Source organism: Dasypus novemcinctus, chromosome 5 (assembly GCF_030445035.2).
Source record: "Dasypus novemcinctus isolate mDasNov1 chromosome 5, mDasNov1.1.hap2, whole genome shotgun sequence".
Classification (NCBI taxonomy): Eukaryota; Metazoa; Chordata; class Mammalia; order Cingulata; family Dasypodidae; genus Dasypus; species Dasypus novemcinctus.
The window spans coordinates 168,199,335-168,216,498 of record NC_080677.1 but is presented as its reverse complement, the minus strand read 5'-3'; the positions used below and the strand labels follow the sequence as shown (position 1 = coordinate 168,216,498).

Below are 17,164 nucleotides of genomic sequence, written 5' to 3'. Positions count from 1 at the left end.
CACAAGAGGTTTACCTGATTACTTAATCAAGTAAACCTCTGAATCCAATATAATCTAATATGCCCAGAGGAAAAGATCAGTTTATAAACATAATCCAATATTTCTTTTTGGAATTCATCAATACTATCAAACTGCTACAGCCACTCTGGCCAGTGAGTTTTTGAAAATCAGCCTGTGCAACTGAGGAACTAAATATTTTTCATTTTAATTAATTCAAATTTAGATTTATACGACGTCCGTGTTACCATGCTAGAGCAGATTCCTGTGGTAATCAGCACCACCACCCTCCTCCAGGCTGCTCCTGGTTGAGCAGTGTCTGTCCCACGGCCACTGACCACACGGGGCATGGAGTGAGCCCAAGGTGGAAGCAGCTCCAGGTGGGTCTCAAGCATCCCTGGTTTTGCTGCTTCCAGCAGCTGATGGAGACTCTCAGGGAAACAGAGGGTCGCTGGAGCAGGGCCCACCTTGCCACCTTCAGATGCCAGAAGAGGAGGCAAAACCCAGGGTCCTCTGCCCAAAGCTCTGGGGTTTCAGTTCCCTGAGCATGTCCCCATCACATGGACCTCACATTGTCCTGTCCCACCTGGAGCCAGAAGGCAGCTGCACACCTTGCCCTGGGGCAGGAGTGGGGACTGACCCGCTGACAAGGGCTGGGCTGGGCTCTGGGGAACGAGAAAGCTGCCAAGGGGGTGCAGTGCTGGGCTCCCAGCTTCCCACCAGAGAACACATTCTTTCTCATGGGTGTGACCCAGGCCAAAGGGCCGAATGAAAGATACTGTGATAACCTGTTCCCTTGAAGGGAGCACTCTCAGAAGGCCCTGATTCTTACAGGACTGAGTGGCTTTTGTACTACCAGAGAGGAAAATAGCAATTTCTTCCACAAATGTTCAATGCTTATTTGAAATCTCCTTAGAATGTAATCATTTTTAACTGTTATGCTGAATACGTAGAAGGGGAAACAAAGTCATTGCTGATTCTTAACAATTATTCCTGTTCCCTTTAGGCTAAGAGGATTATGGGAGAAAGTGGCAGAAAAGCTTGCCTCTTTCCCATGACCTACACGCCCACTCTCCACTCCCCCAAAGTCTTCCGTGCTCCATTCTGTGTCTAAACTTCCCACAGATGCATGTGATTTCAAATGCACATAACTCTGGGGGGGGGGGGGGGATGTTCTTTCAAAATAAAACTGGCAGTTTGCACCCAAAACAGCCTATGCCTCCCCAGTGCTGTTAGCTGAGCCAGCTGAGCTCCCAGACTGCAGATGCCAAGCCCTGGCCTGAGCGGCAGGTCACCATGGCAGGCCTGGAGATCACTTCTTCATTGTTCCTCTAGGAGCTTGCTGTCTCGCTGCTCCTCTAGGAGCTTGCTGTCTCGCTGCAGGCTGCAGTTAGCAGTCTCCAGCTGTGGCCTCCTCTAGTTTGCCACAGCACTGGGGTCAAGGCTGGTCACTACGCAGGGGAGAGGTACTAGGCCTGGCCAGTGCTGCCAGTGGAGGGGAGGGGGCTCTTCTAATGGGCTTGGGTGCTTTCCGTTGAGCTTGCCAAGACCCTTTTCAGGTCTGGGCTTCTCCCAGTCATGCTTCCTCGCCCTCTGTCTTTCACAGGTGCAAACCTCCAAGAAACCTCTTAGTGCCTGAAGTCCATCTCAGCTCTGCTTCCTGGAGGACCCAAACTGACCGAGTTGGTACCAGAAAAGATCCAAGAAAGCAGCCGTAAGCTGGGATTTGAGGCCCAGTGCCTCAATGCCATTTGAGGTGGGACAGGGAATCCCTGGCATAAAGTGAGTGCTCAGCTAAGAACATTCTGTGGAGGTGACCTGAGAGGATGTGCTGCTGGTGAGGAGCGACTCAGGGTCTAGAGAAGGGAGGGTAACAGTGCCTGCAAGGACAGTGGGCTGGCTGGCCCGAGAACAGTGACTGAGTGGAAATCTAAGTGTGAAGGCCAGAGGACCTCCTAGTAGCCCACATGGAGGCCTTTTGTTCTGCAGGAGAAGGGCAGAGAAGGCTGAAGACCAAGCCCATGACCTAAGAAAATGCTTGAACGTTCAGCCGAGGCAAGTCTGTTATGCTACTGTCAGACCCCTGTTTGGGAAAACCTGGAACCCTGACAGATGGGATGGGAAAAAATGGGTAGATTTTCCACACAGACTTTGGACCCCTAGACTCCTCTGAGTCCTCAGAGCCTGCAGAGGGGATCTTCCTACCTCTGTCAGCTAGGAATTTTCCTTCATCAGAAGATACAGCTAGAACCACTCACAAGGCATGGTCTGCCCCACCCCATTCTCCTGGTGGTCAGGCCAGTTACTATGGTTAAATCACAGAAATTTCAGCTAGAGATATGCTGGACATCATAAGGGAGGAAAAGGGTAACACCTGAACAACTTCCAAGAATCATCTAGAGTGTTCAGACAGAAGAGGGGGAAGTACCATGGAGCTGGATTTTGAGGATGCATGATCAAGGGCATTGGGACACAGTACTGGATGAAGAAGAGTTTGTGGACTTGGAAGTGTGCCTTTGGGTTACATAATTTTAGACCCTTCCTGGAAAGAACCCCAAGGACATTCTAGTGCAAACTCATGGCTAGAATGGCTCCTAGAAGGCTGGAGAAAAAGGAACACCCTTGCTGAGAAAAGGTGGAATTCATGAATTGTCATGGCAGGTGGTAGAGGAATGGAATAAAAGGCTCTGGGATATAGTAGTGCAGGAATGGATAGTTTATCCAAAGACCCACCAGAGGACACATCCTTCTCCAAGGCCATCAGCAATGCCCTGGAGAGAGGGGTGCCAGCATCACTAAGCAGTCCAAGGGTGGTGTCCTCTCAGGAGAGGAAGGCAGTGAGAGGAGTGGTGATGGACCATGGCTCATGACCAGCAGTGGGAAGGAGGGGACCTGAGAGAACAGAGACCAAGAGCTGGCTCTGAGCTCCTGCAACTCCGGAATGGCGAGGTTAGAGTGAGAACCACGAGCTTTGGAAATGATTGGTAGAACATGGCATCCCAAGGGGCAGAATACATGGACAGCCAATAACAGGGCTGCTTAACATATAATATCTGAAGAGGGCAAAACAGGGGTGTAGGAGACTGAGGGTGACTGCTCTAATCAGAAGCCACGAATTCTGCATTTTGTGGACCTGGTCCAGTTTTCAGAACCTGACCTGTTAATTGGCAAGGTGTCTGGTTCCCCAAAAGGAAGGACAATGCAACACAATGGCAAGGGCTGATAAGCCTGGTCCTTTCCCACATGGAACTATGACCATGTAACTGTACATTGAGGAGAGGGACTACCCAGGCATTTTGAGCTCTGTGGCATATACACTCTGAGTTGGCTGTGATGGCCACATGGTCCTCTGCTAAAGAGGGAGCATATCATGGCCAGATTATAAATGAAGATCTAGCCAAGTCCATCTTATTTTGGGTCACCTGGTTCTGTAGGCCCAACTGGGGATCATTTTCCTGGTCCCTGAATGTATAATTTGGATCGATGTTTTGGGCACTTGTAGTAACACCCTCACTGGGTCCTTTCCATGTAGAAAAGACTGTTGTAGGAGAGCAGGCCAAGTGCAAGCCCTTGAAAATACTTCACCAGCCAAGAAAGTAAATCCCCACAGTATCACCTGCTAAGGTGAGGGGGTGGAGGAAATTAGAGCCACCTTTACTACCTCAAGGGGTAGTGCGACCTAAGGATCAATGCTGGTAATATGTCAGAAGTCAATGGCTGGGAGTTAAAAGCCATTTTTCAGGATAATACAGCCTCTCTGAACTTTAGTTTTCTAAATAGGAGTGGGATGGTAGGATCAAGGTATGCACATATTCTGTTTTACTCCAAAATGCCAAATAGCTCTTTAAAGTAGCTGCAACAATTCACTGACATATGGAGCCTCCAGGGAAGGCCCAGTTGTTATTCTCCCCAACACTGGGTCTGTTAATAGCTTTGCTACTTTTCAACTTTTATTTATCAAAAAATTCAAATATATGTAATAATAGAATAGTATCCATCTTGAGTTTCCTCGCTCACTTTTAAAAATTTTTAATTCATGGCCAATCTCGAATCACATATACTCATCTGTTGGCCTCCGCTGCGGCACTGCAGGCGGGTCACTGCAGGCGAGTCGCTGCCGGGGATCGGGCCTACGCCACGGCCTGACCGGGGCAGCAGCGGGCGGCTCAAGGCTTGGGGGACGCGCGGTTCGATGGAGGAAAAACCACGGAGACGAGGTCTATGCGCAGGTCTGATTTTATTCGGGAAGTACATGGGGTTTTATAGTGTCATGGAGGCGGGGAGGTTGTGGGAGGGGCATGTCCGCGGGGCAGCTGAGGATTGGCTGCAGAGGCAAGGGCGGACCTGCGGTTTATGACGTAAGCCATTGATGGCAGAGGGGGTTGTTTCCGAGGTTGTGCCAGGGCGGATACGGGATGAGGGCGGTTGAAATGAGGCGGGGAGAACAGCGATCGGCTGGGAGGGGGAAGATAACAGTGGCTGGGAGGAGGGGCAGAGGGAGGCAGCAGCACAAACTGCTGCTGAGAAGGGCCATAATACAGGGAGGTTACGAGGAACAGGCGGGCAAAGTATAAGGAAGCGAAAGGCAGGGTGGGAGCAGGGGACAATTGCTCCCTCTTTCAAAAATAAGAACGCACAGGTTTTGTGGGATTGACATTTTGTGGGGAGGAAAGATGAGGGGGGTGAGAGGAGGGGAAATAGGAGAGAAAGGAATGAGGAGGGGCTACCGGCAGGGGGCGTGGGGGCACGAGGGGGGCGTGAGCAGAGGGGAGGGCGGCTGAAATGCCCGATTTCCCATGCGGAGGGCAGAGAACCCGTACCCGCAGCTCGAGGCGACCACGATGGGCCCTATCGATGGCCGCCTCCTGCCACCTCCGTGAGCCACACCTGGGCGTGCCGGGCCTCCTCGGGAAGGGGATGGCTTTGGGAGAGGACTAGGACAGCTGTGGAAAGGTTGGTGACGAACTGCAAGGCGTCAAGGGGAATAGGGATGGAGACATTTGGCAATGACGAGGAGACAGGAAGGGCGAGGGGGTCGCAGCTTTCTGGGAGGAAGTCACAGTTGGGGGAGTACATGGTAGGGAAGGTGGGGGAGTGAGGGGAGAGAAAGAGGAAACCAGGCGGTTGAAGAAGGGCGGCCCAAAGGGGCGTGGCCTGGGCTGAGGAGGCTAAGGAGAGCATAATGATGAGAAGGTGTAGGAGGGGGGGGGTGGTAGGAGGGCACGGGGCAGGGGGGACGCGAGCACGACGGAGAAGCTGGAGAATTTGCTGCTCGATGGAGGCATCTTCGAGGGAGAGACGGCTCAAGCGGCGGACAAGAAGACGACGTCGACGTCGCTCGCGGCGGGAGAGAGCTGGCGTGGTCCCTGCGGGTGGTGGCGCAGGAGGGGCAGACTCAGGCGGGCTCGACTGGGCGACTGGAGGCGTCATCTGCAATGACAAGAGGAGAAAAACCTCACGGGGGGGGTGAGGTGCGGAGAGGGGCCATCATTATGGCAGGGGGGAATCATCAGGGGGAAGGGGGTTGGGAGGTGGAAGGTCGGCAGGGCCGTGTGGAGTGAAGGGCTTAACAAGACGAGCAGGGATCCAGACAGGCTGGGGTGCAGATTCCGGGAAGACGCAGGCAAATCCTCGCCCTTGGGTGAGAAGGGGCGCTGGTCCGGTCCACTTGCTAGTGAGCGGGTCGCGCCAGAGGACGAGAGGGGCCGGAGTGGGCCAGTAAGAGGGCCCCCAGTGCTTGTGGACGGGCGAAAGCCCCTCAGAGTCAAAGGTCATCAGGTTGTGCTGGATGAGCACTTGCGTGACTGTTTCACGTGGGGTGAGGCGGGGTTGAGTCTCTCTAGTCTTCTGGATGAGGATCTTGAGGGTTTGGTGAATTCTTTCAACAAGTCCTTGGCCTTGCGGGTTGTATGCGATGCCGAAGTGGTGGGTGATGTTGTAGAGCTTCACAAACTCGGCAAAGGCGGCGCTGCGGTAGGCGGGGCCGTTATCTGTCTTTATGTCCCAAGGGACTCCCATGAAGAGGATGGCTTCCCGGAGCGCTTGAGTGGCATACTTGGCAGACTCTCCCGGGAGGGCGACGGCGTAGCAGAGGTGCGAAAACGTATCGATGGCAACATGAAGGAACTTCCATCGGCCAAAGGAAGCGACATGTGTGACATCTAATTGCCATCTAGAGTTGGGCCGCAATCTGCGCGGGTTGACACCCTGGGGCTGGAGTGGCCCCAGGGGCAGCAAAGGTGCACAGGAGCGGCACGCATGCACCAGATGTTTGCATGTCTCGATGGGAAGTTCTGGGAGGAGTCGATGGAGGGCGGGCGCACCAAGATGGAAGCGCGCATGCAAGGTCTTTGCCTGGTTGATAATGTCTCCTACGGCAGCTGCGGGGCTAAGGGCATTGATGGAAGCACCTTGGGCGGCCTGGTCAGCGAGATGGTTGCCGTGAGCCAAGGGGCCTGGGAGGCCTGAGTGGCTCCTAACATGGGCAATGAACCAGGGTTGTCGCCGCCTCTCTAAGAGGAGTTGAAGGTCAGCTAAGGCCAGGTTGATGTCCCGGTTGCCGATGCTAGCAGGCGGCAGGAAGGCCGCAAAGGCAAGGATACGAGAGACCTGCAGGCAGTAGAGACTGTCCGTGAAGATATTTACTGGCTGGTCCTGGAGGTATTGGAGAGCCAGAGTGACGGCTTTCAATTCGGCCACTTGGACAGAGCTGCTATGTCGGCGGGTGTGGCAGAGGGGTTGTGTGGAGTTTGGCTTGTAGAGGACTATAGCAAGGCAGTGCTTGGAGGCGTCAGTGAAGGCGATGGCGGCGTTGGGGAGTGGCTTGGAGGACGGGAACGGGAAATGGTCAGGAGCTGCGACGGGGAGCGTGCTGAGGCCTTGTATGAGGCGGTGCTGGGGGAAGTGATTATCGAATGGGCCGGAGAATAGGAGGAACAGTGCCTGCATATCTATGGAGTCCTTTAGCAAGTGAGTGACCTGCTGAGTTGTAAGGGGCCAAATGATGACATCTGGATGACGCCCGTAATGGTGGGTGGAGCGCTCAACAAGGGCGATGGCGAGCTGCGCGAACAGGACGGATTGGGGGGTGATTTTGCGAAGCTTGCTTTTGGCTAAATGGACCCACAGGAGTGGACCGTCCTGCCAGATGAGGCCAGTGGGGGTCCCACGGGTGGGAAGGACAAGTCCTGCAAATGGCTTGTCTGGGTCTATTCGCTGGAGCAAGCAGTCCATTAGGGCAGAGTTGACACAGCTCAGGGCGCACTCTGCTTCATACGACAGGGTGACCCTCTTTGTGGGTGCCTGTGATGGTGGGCCAGTGGTCTGAAGGAGCTGGAACAGAGGCTGCAGCTGATGTGTGGTGACTGGCAGCGACGGGCGCAGCCAGTTGAGCTGGCCACAAAGCTGTTGGAGATCATGGAGCGTCATGGTTTTGGGGACGTTTATAAGCGGCGCCATGGGCGTGACCGTTTCCGAGATTTCAAAGCCCAAGAATTGAAACGGTGGGTGGAAAACTGCTTTCTCTATGTTGATCTGAAGACCGATATCTTTCAGATTGGAGAGAAGACTGGCAACTATAGCTTGTAGTTTTGGCTCGCTCGGATGGGCTACAAGGATGTCATCCATGTAATGCACGATAGTGGCCTCGGAGGTTAAGGGCTCAATAGCAGTAGCCACAAACAGCTGGCAGATGGCAGGGCTGTTCTTCATGCCTTGGGGGAGGACTTTCCACTGATACCGTTTGGCAGGCCGGTGGTGGTTGGGCTGGGGAACAGTAAAGGCGAACCGTGGGCGGTCATCCGGATGCAGGGGGATAGAGAAGAAGCAGTCCTTGATGTCGAGGACTGCCACATACCAATCTCGCGGAAAGGCTGACGGGTGAGGCATGCCGGGCTGAGGAGAGCCCATGGGTTTGATGTGCTTGTTAACCTCTCGCAGGTCGTGGAGGAGGCGTGGCTTGCCAGATTTTTTGATGATGAAAAAAATGGGAGTATTGTATGGACTGGTGGAGGGCTCAACATGGCCAGCACGGAGCTGCTCTTCCACGAGGTCCTGAAGAATAGCTAATTTCGGGGCAGTCATAGGCCATTGCTCCACCCAAATGGGTTCCTCTGTGTCCCATTGCAGAGGAACGGGTGCTGGAGGTCGAACGCGAGCAACGGCCAAAACTATTGGGGGGGCAGCGATGGCTGCGAAGTAAAAAGAACGGCGCCTGACTGGTGAAGAATGTCGCGCCCCCAAAGGACTTGCTTGATATCCCTGAGAACCAGGGGACGGAAGAACCCTGACCGTCCATCGGTGTCATGCCAGGCAAGATCTTCAGCCGCCTGTTGCGAGGAGGACTGGCCTGTGGCGCCTACGATGACGGGTCCGGCTGTGAGTGGGAAGTCACGAGCTTGGGAGAGTGGGATGCAGGAGATTTCGGCGCCGGTGTCAAGAAGGCCGTCCATCCACTTTCCATTGACCTTGATGGTGAGGCGCGGCTGCGAAGCGGGCGACATGGGAACAGACCAGTGGATGCCTACGGGCGGGGCTGGCGCGGGGCGATTGGAGCCTCTTGGTGGCGGGGCTGAGGCTTGCCCCGCTGCCCGTTTAAAGGCTGTCTCGGAACACGGCAATCGCGAGCCCAATGATACCCTTTTCCACAGCGCGGGCAGGGGGTGGAGGGCGGCCGGGCGGCAGGAACAGGGCGCGGTGGTGGCACCATAGGCTGGACTACGGGTTGCGGTGGAGCCGGAAGGTTGGGGCACTCCCGAGCGAAGTGGCCCAATTCGCCGCAGCGGAAGCAGGTGTTGGTTGTTTGGACTGCCGCGACAATAGCCGCTGCAAGCGCAGATGCTTGCCCAGAAACTCCGGAGCATGCAAGGACCCAGTCTTGGAGCAGCTTGTCACGAAGGGGACGAATGATGGCTTTGCAAGCTGGGTTAGCCCCCTCCTGCAGGATGTCCTTAACGAAGGACTCGCGGGCTGCGTTGCCGACAACTCGCCTCTCTGCAGCGGCCTGCACACGAGCTACGAACTCATTAAACGGCTCCTCGGGTTTTTGGAAAAGCTTCACGAGGGGCTCTGGGGCGGCCGCGGCGCACGAACGGAAGGCTCGAAAAACACAGTCACGGAGCTGGATGAAAAACCCAGGCGGGGTGGCAGTGTAGGCGCTGGGATTGCCGTAAGGGCCGAACCCGAGAAATGCGTTTGCAGGGTAATGCACACCCTGACGAGCATTGTCGGCAATCTGATTGTCGATCAGGACACCGAGATGGGCTCGCCAGTCAATGAATTGCCCGGGGGAGAGAACCGCTCGGGCTAGGGAGATCCAATCGTAAGGGATGCAGCGAGGGATGGTCATACGCTCGAGAAGGTCTTGGGCATGAGGGCTGGCAAGGCCATCCTCTTTTATCGCGTTGCGGAGCATTTGGATGTCTTTGGGGGAAAAGGGGACCCACGCTTGTGGGCTCTGCGGAGTGCGAGCGGGATTGAGGGGGAACATCTGAGCCAGAGGCGGAGTGGGGGAGGTGAGAAAGGCGGTGTCGTACGCTGGTGGAGGAGGATTCCCGATGCTCCCGCTATTGCTGGAGCAGGCGGGAGGTGAAGCGGGCCATGGAGGTGAGGCATGGGCGGTGCCACCGGGCGCCGGCCAGGAGGGCGCGGCGGCAACGGTGTTCCTGATTGGCCAAGATGGCGGCACTGTGACGTCACGCCTGACATCACTTCTGGCCTCGGGCCAAGATGGAGGAGTGGCCACGTCATTTCCAGGTACAGGCCAAGATGGCACCGGAGGCTCTGCCGGTTTAGCCGAAAATGGCGATCGGCAGGCATCCGGGACGGGACCGGATGGCGACGAGACAGGAAGAGGTGGGTAAAGGCGGGAAGAGGGCGCCGAGGAAGAAGAAGGAGGAGGTGCGCCATGTTGGCATTGTTTGCAGGACGCGGTGTGGGGGGGAGAAGGCGGGGGTCGCCATGTTGGTTGGGGTCCGGATCGGAGGCTGTGGGGGGATCCAGTTCGAGCGCGGCCTCTAGCTGGGCGGACAGAGAACGAGCATCGTCGTCTCCATCAGGATCGCAGGTGAGAGGGTGGCTAGGCTCACAGGCGAGAGCGGAGGCAGGGGAGGGCACACCTTAGAGACAGGCGCGGATAGCGACGAGGGTCGGGATAAGGCCGGGGGGAAACTGCTTGCGATCGTGCTCCATAGCGGACGTCACCCGCTGAATTAAACGTTCGTAGGTCTCTGGGCTCCAGAGAGCACAGGTGACGAGCCAAGGGTTAAAGGGTAGGAGAAGGTCCCAATACCGCTGTAGCTGATGGAGAGAGACCTTCACGTGGTGAGTCTCTAAGAGGGCAGCGAGCAGGCAGACTTGAGGAACCTGACGGGATGAGAGGGAGGCCCCCATCGCGGCAGAGGGCTCAGGAGGGGGGTGAAGGGAGCAACGCCGGAGAGTCCCTACCTTGAGCGGCGGCACGGGAGGACGGCGATGGGTCCCGTGCGAGGGGTCAGCAGCGGGCTGGCCAGACAAGGGGCCGTAGCTGGGGTCCCTGTTCGGGCGCCACCTGTTGGCCTCCGCTGCGGCGCTGCAGGCAGGTTGCTGCAGGCGAGTCGCTGCCGGGGATCGGGCCTACGCCACGGCCTGACCGGGGCGGCAGCGGGCGGCTCAAGGCTTGGGGGACGCGCGGTTCGATGGAGGAAAAACCACGGAGACGAGGTCTATGCGCAGGTCTGATTTTATTCGGGAAGTACATGGGGTTTTATAGTGTCATGGAGGCGGGGAGGTTGTGGGAGGGGCATGTCCGCGGGGCAGCTGAGGATTGGCTGCAGAGGCAAGGGTGGACCTGCGGTTTATGACGTAAGCCATTGATGGCAGTGGGGGTTGTTTCCGAGGTTGTGCCAGGGCGGATACGGGATGAGGGCGGTTGAAATGAGGCGGGGAGAACAGCGATCGGCTGGGAGGGGGAAGATAACAGTGGCTGGGAGGAGGGGCAGAGGGAGGCAGCAGCACAAACTGCTGCTGAGAAGGGCCATAATACAGGGAGGTTACGAGGAACAGGCGGGCAAAGTATAAGGAAGCGAAAGGCAGGGTGGGAGCAGGGGACACTCATCCTTGTGCGCACCCCTCCTTCCCAGATTACCTAAAACAAGATAAGGATCCTTTCTTTCAAGCATAACCACAGTAATCCTTGTCATGTTTAAGAAAATCAACAGTAATTCCTTAATATCATAAGACACTGTCTCATAATACTTTTATGAATTTGTCTGAATCAGTACCCAAACTAAGACCCATAAATTGCATTTTTAAATATATCTCCTGAATACCTTGTAATCTGTATGTTCCCTCACCCATCATTTTTACTTTACTGTTGCTATTTATTATCTGACACAAAGGATTGCCTGTCCTGTAGAGTCTGGGTTTTTCTGGTTGTATCTCATGTTTTTTAACTGTTCCTCTATTCCCATATTTTCTGTAAGATGGTGTTAGATCTTGATGAGATTTGGTCCTGTTATTCTGGTCTCTTAGTTTTTAGAGTGCCCCAGGACATCCTTTCAGTACATCATCTAGTCAAGGAATTGAGCTTCCCTACAAAGACTAAGGCCAAATACCCAGTTATTTGCACGCATATCGCTGAGTGACCGCCCACCCTGTCCATCTGTCTGATTTTGCTGAGTGACCGCCCACTCTGTCCGATTTCACTGAGTGACTGCCCACCCTGTCCATCTGATTTCGCTGAGTGACCGCCCACCCTGTCCATCTGTCTGATTTTGCTGAGTGACCTCCCACTCTGTCCGTCTGTCCGATTTCACTGAGTGACTGCCCACCCTGTCCATCTGATTTTGCTGAGTGACTGCCCACCCTCTCTGTCTCATTTCACTGGGTGACCGCCCACCCTGTCCGTCTGTCTCATTTCGCTGGGTGACCGCCCACCCTGTCCATCTGTCTCATTTCGCTGGGTGACCACCCACCCTTGCCGTCTGGCCTGGGCTGTAGTCACAAACCCCTCTCTGGCTCTGGGTCCCAACTCTCATGATGCTGCCAGAGAGGAATTTACAAGTACATCCCCTTCCTGTTGGGAATCCTTCCGGGCACAGTGTACAGGCCTCGGGGTTAGGGTTCCTCACGTGGAACTGCTGTTACCCATGTGGCCACTTCCTCACCAGCTCCTCCAGGACAGGGGCCTCGCAGGGATTTGGAGCCTCCACTGCCAGCCAACGCCTGGCCCCCATCAGGCAGTCAGCACGACACCGGCGAACTACGGGAAACCCGCCCCGCTGAGGAACACAAGAGCCCGGCTGCATCCTGACACTAACCTCAGGTCCCTGGTAAGAGGCAAGGAGGGCAGAGTCACCCCTGCAGTGCACACTAGGCCCACAGGGCACTAAAGGAGGGCGGAGGCACCCCCGCAGTGCACACTAGGCCCACAGGGCACTAAAGGAGGGCGGAGTGACCCCCGCAGTGCACACTAGGCTCACGAGGCGCTAAAGGAGGGCGGAGTCACCCCCGCAGTGCACACTAGGCCCACAGGGCGCTAAAGGAGGGCGGAGTCACCCCCGCAGTGCACACTAGGCTCACGAGGCGCTAAAGGAGGGCGGAGTCACCCCCGCAGTGCACACTAGGCCCACAGGGCGCTAAAGGAGGGCGGAGTGACCCCCGCAGTGCACACTAGGCCCACAGGGCGCTAAAGGAGGGCGGAGTGACCCCCGCAGTGCACACTAGGCTCATGAGGCGCTAAAGGAGGGCGGAGTCACCCCCGCAGTGCACACTAGGCCCACAGGGCACTAAAGGAGGGCGGAGGCACCCCCGCAGTGCACACTAGGCTCACAGGGCACTAAAGGAGGGTGGAGTGACCCCCGCAGTGCACACTAGGCCCACAGGGCGCTAAAGGAGGGCGGAGTCACCCCCGCAGTGCACACTAGGCCCACAGGGCGCTAAAGGAGGGCGGAGTGACCCCCGCAGTGCACACTAGGCTCATGAGGCGCTAAAGGAGGGCGGAGTCACCCCCGCAGTGCACACTAGGCTCACGAGGCGCTAAAGGAGGGCGGAGTCACCCCCGCAGTGCACACTAGGCCCACAGGGCGCTAAAGGAGGGCGGAGTCACCCCCGCAGTGCACACTAGGCTCACGAGGCGCTAAAGGAGGGCGGAGTCACCCCCGCAGTGCACACTAGGCTCACGGGGCGCTAAAGGAGGGCGGAGTGACCCCCGCAGTGCACACTAGGCCCACAGGGCGCTAAAGGAGGGCGGAGTGACCCCCGCAGTGCACACTAGGCCCACAGGGCGCTAAAGGAGGGCGGAGTGACCCCCGCAGTGCACACTAGGCCCACAGGGCGCTAAAGGAGGGCGGAGTGACCCCCGCAGTGCACACTAGGCCCACAGGGCACTAAAGGAGGGCGGAGTCACCCCCGCAGTGCACACTAGGCCCACAGGGCGCTAAAGGAGGGCGGAGTGACCCCCGCAGTGCACACTAGGCCCACAGGGCGCTAAAGGAGGGCGGAGTCACCCCTGCAGTGCACACTAGGCCCACAGGGCGCTAAAGGAGGGCGGAGTCACCCCTGCAGTGCACACTAGTCTCACGAGGCGCTAAAGGAGGGCGGAGTCACCCCCGCAGTGCACACTAGGCCCACAGGGCGCTAAAGGAGGGCGGAGTCACCCCTGCAGTGCACACTAGGCCCACAGGGCGCTAAAGGAGGGCGGAGTCACCCCTGCAGTGCACACTAGGCCCACAGGGCGCTAAAGGAGGGCGGAGTCACCCCCGCAGTGCACACTAGGCCCACAGGGCACTAAAGGAGGGCGGAGGCACCCCTGCAGTGCACACTAGGCCCACAGGGCACTAAAGGAGGGCGGAGTCACCCCCGCAGTGCACACTAGGCCCACAGGGCGCTAAAGGAGGGCGGAGTGACCCCCGCAGTGCACACTAGGCTCATGAGGCGCTAAAGGAGGGCGGAGTCACCCCCGCAGTGCACACTAGGCCCACAGGGCACTAAAGGAGGGCGGAGTCACCCCCGCAGTGCACACTAGGCCCACAGGGCGCTAAAGGAGGGCGGAGGCACCCCCGCAGTGCACACTAGGCCCACAGGGCACTAAAGGAGGGCGGAGTGACCCCCGCAGTGCACACTAGGCTCATGAGGCGCTAAAGGAGGGCGGAGTCACCCCCGCAGTGCACACTAGGCCCACAGGGCGCTAAAGGAGGGCGGAGTCACCCCCGCAGTGCACACTAGGCCCACAGGGCACTAAAGGAGGGCGGAGTGACCCCCGCAGTGCACACTAGGCCCACAGGGCGCTAAAGGAGGGCGGAGTGACCCCCGCAGTGCACACTAGGCTCACAGGGCGCTAAAGGAGGGCGGAGTCACCCCTGCAGTGCACACTAGGCTCACAGGGCACTAAAGGAGGGCGGAGGCACCCCCGCAGTGCACACTAGGCTCACGGGGCACTAAAGGAGGGGCTTGGTGTATTTCAGCATCACTCCCCTCAGCAGGGACGAGGCCATAGCAGAGAGAGCAGGAGTCCAGAGAGGGACCCTGGGGAGCAGCGGTGCCCCGAAGGCTTTCCAGCACGGAAACCGCCCCACGGCGCGCGGCCCTGGTTGTACCACGACACACTCCACATCAACCATTTTTGACATATGCGCCATTTTGCTAACCCTCAACAAAGCCACTAAGGTAAGTAATTCATTTCAAAGTTCAAGTTTTCTTTTTCTCCTGGTAATGCATGCACATGGTAGGAAGAAATTCATAGAGCACAAAAGGACGAAATAAAGTTGTTTTAAAAGTGGCAGACACAATATACCCTCTTCTAATTTGTCTTGTCTCATCTTCTGTAGTTGGTCCTTTTCCTTATATAAAATACCCATTAAAGAATGAAATGGGCCAGACATCTTCGTGGAGAGCTGCCAAAGTTTCCTGCTTCAGCAGTGCCTGAACGGAGCCCGGCAGTCACCTGTTGGCCAGCTGCCCAGTCGCCTTCCACCGTCCATCCAGCAGCACAGCCGCCACTGCTCCTCAGCCGCCCGCTGTGAGGGCCACATCCCGCCGCTCCTCAGCAGCCCTCCAAGACAGCCGCATCCTGTCTCAGGCGCGCCAGAACGACACCCAGGACTCGGAGGCCGCCATCAACCGCCAGGTCCACCTGGAGCTCCACGCCTCTTATGTCCACCTGTCCATGTCTTACTACTTTGACCGTGATGATGTGGCTTTGAAGAACTTTGCCAAATATTTTCTTCACCAATCTCATGAGGAGAGGGAACATGCTGAGAAACTAATGAAGCTGCAGAACCAACGAGGCAGCCGAATCTTCCTTCTGGATATCAAGAAACCAGGACGAGATGACTGGGAGAGCGGGCGGAATGCAGTGGAGTGTGCATTCACCTGGGAAAAGGTGAATCAGTCACTACTGGAACAGCACAAACTGGCCACTGACAAAAATGACCCCCACTTGTGTGATTTCATTGAGTCCCATTACTGAATGAGCAGAAGTCAGTTGAAGAACTGGGTGACTACAAAACCAGCTTGGGCAAGACGGGGCCCCGGATCCTGCCTCGGCGGAGCGTCTTGTTGACCAGCACGCTCTGGGAAGCAGTGATGATGACAGCTAAACCTTATGTCGGCTTCCCCAGAGCCGCAGACTAGTGCACCTGTGTTGGGTTTACTTTTTCTGTAGGTTGTATCAACGTCCACCAAGTACTTTCATTGGTACCATTTCTTAAAATAAAGTCATTTGGTACCCAAAAAAGGATTGGTCTACAGCCATCATGGTTTTAAAAACTTTACCAATCAGTTTCAAAGGTCACCCTTCTCAACCCTGGATAAACACCGTTCCTTGCACACTTGCCAAAATCAGCAGTGAGCAGTGGCTTGGGGTATGCGTCAGAAACTAGTGAAGCAAGTGAAATGGACGTCGCATATTTGTACCAATTGCAAAATCGAAGATAGATGAAAACCCTCAGAATGATTTCGCATCTTGTAGGCCAATAATATTCAAAGTGAAAAAGATCTGGAATTAAGCAAGATGAGTATTTTGTTTTGCCTAGACATGGAAGCTATGGCTAAGCTACCATTAGTTAAGAAGAAATGTGAAAGTTATTGCTATATCTGAATAAGTTCCAGTGATAAAAGATGTTGAGACAAAAATATTTTCATTTATGTTGATATTTCAAAGACATAATAGGAGACTTTATATTTTGAATTTCTATGAGTGTGATTACTTAATATTTACTTGAATTTAAGGATATAACTTTTTAAATGGTGTTAACAATTCAGATAATTCTTAATGTGGTCTTTATTGCATTATTTTTTAAAAAACCATTGAAATGAAATAGAGATATGATAAAGCTTTGTGGACTATCCAGTATTCATAAAGCATGTGATAAACTGAACCTCAAGAAAATGTTTTTGAAACACAAACCAAGAGAAACCCAGTGTAAAGGGAATTTCTAGGACAAATTGTGATTTACATACACATGAGTAGCTGCTTTTCAAGGCAAAACTGCTCAGCATAGCATTCTGCACAGAGAGGGCCTGGTAAATATTGTTGTTGATGATTAGAAGTTTATTATGAAAAGAAAGGAATGTTGTGGATGACATGTCCAAGTGTCTCAAGTTACTGTAGAACATTTTTTAAAATGCAACTATTAAATAAAATATTTTTTTCAAGTACATGGTAAGAATCTGAACAGATTATTTAGTCAATTCTGGCCCAAAACATTTCACAAAATAAGATATTCGCAGAAAATAAAAATAAAATTTTCAGTGGTTCCCATAAACCTGACAAAAGCCTGTGTCCTTGATGATTTTTCAGACCTTGATGCTGAGCATTCACCGCGACCTCATGTCCAGATGCTCATATCCTTGAACAAACGCCCCTGCTCAGGTGCCCTGTTGGCATTCTTTCCTCACAGGGGCGTCTCTTCTGTTCCAATATCACGCGAAGATAAGGCCTTGCTGTGTTTTCATTGTGAGTTAGCAGGACTGGTGGTAGGCGAGTCCAGGGCACGTTTACAAAGCCACCTCCCCCACTTGAGAACTGTGCCTTTGATCTCCTTTCATAGCCCTCGTCCAGCACTGACCCTTCTAACCCTGCTCTGCCTTCCAGGGTCTTGCTGGGACACAGGAGAGAGGGCAGTTGACAGAGGGCTGGGCTGAGGTCAGCGGCAGGGCCGACGGCCCCTCCTGGCCAGGGGGTGCACCC

At 55.2% G+C, this 17,164-nt stretch overlaps 1 pseudogene; it reads left to right on the top strand.

The window, feature by feature from the left end:
- Window positions 1-2,938: 2,938 nt before the first annotated feature.
- On the top strand, window positions 2,939-15,572 carry LOC101422937 (ferritin heavy chain pseudogene; annotated as a pseudogene).
- The last annotated feature ends 1,592 nt before the right edge of the window (window positions 15,573-17,164 follow it).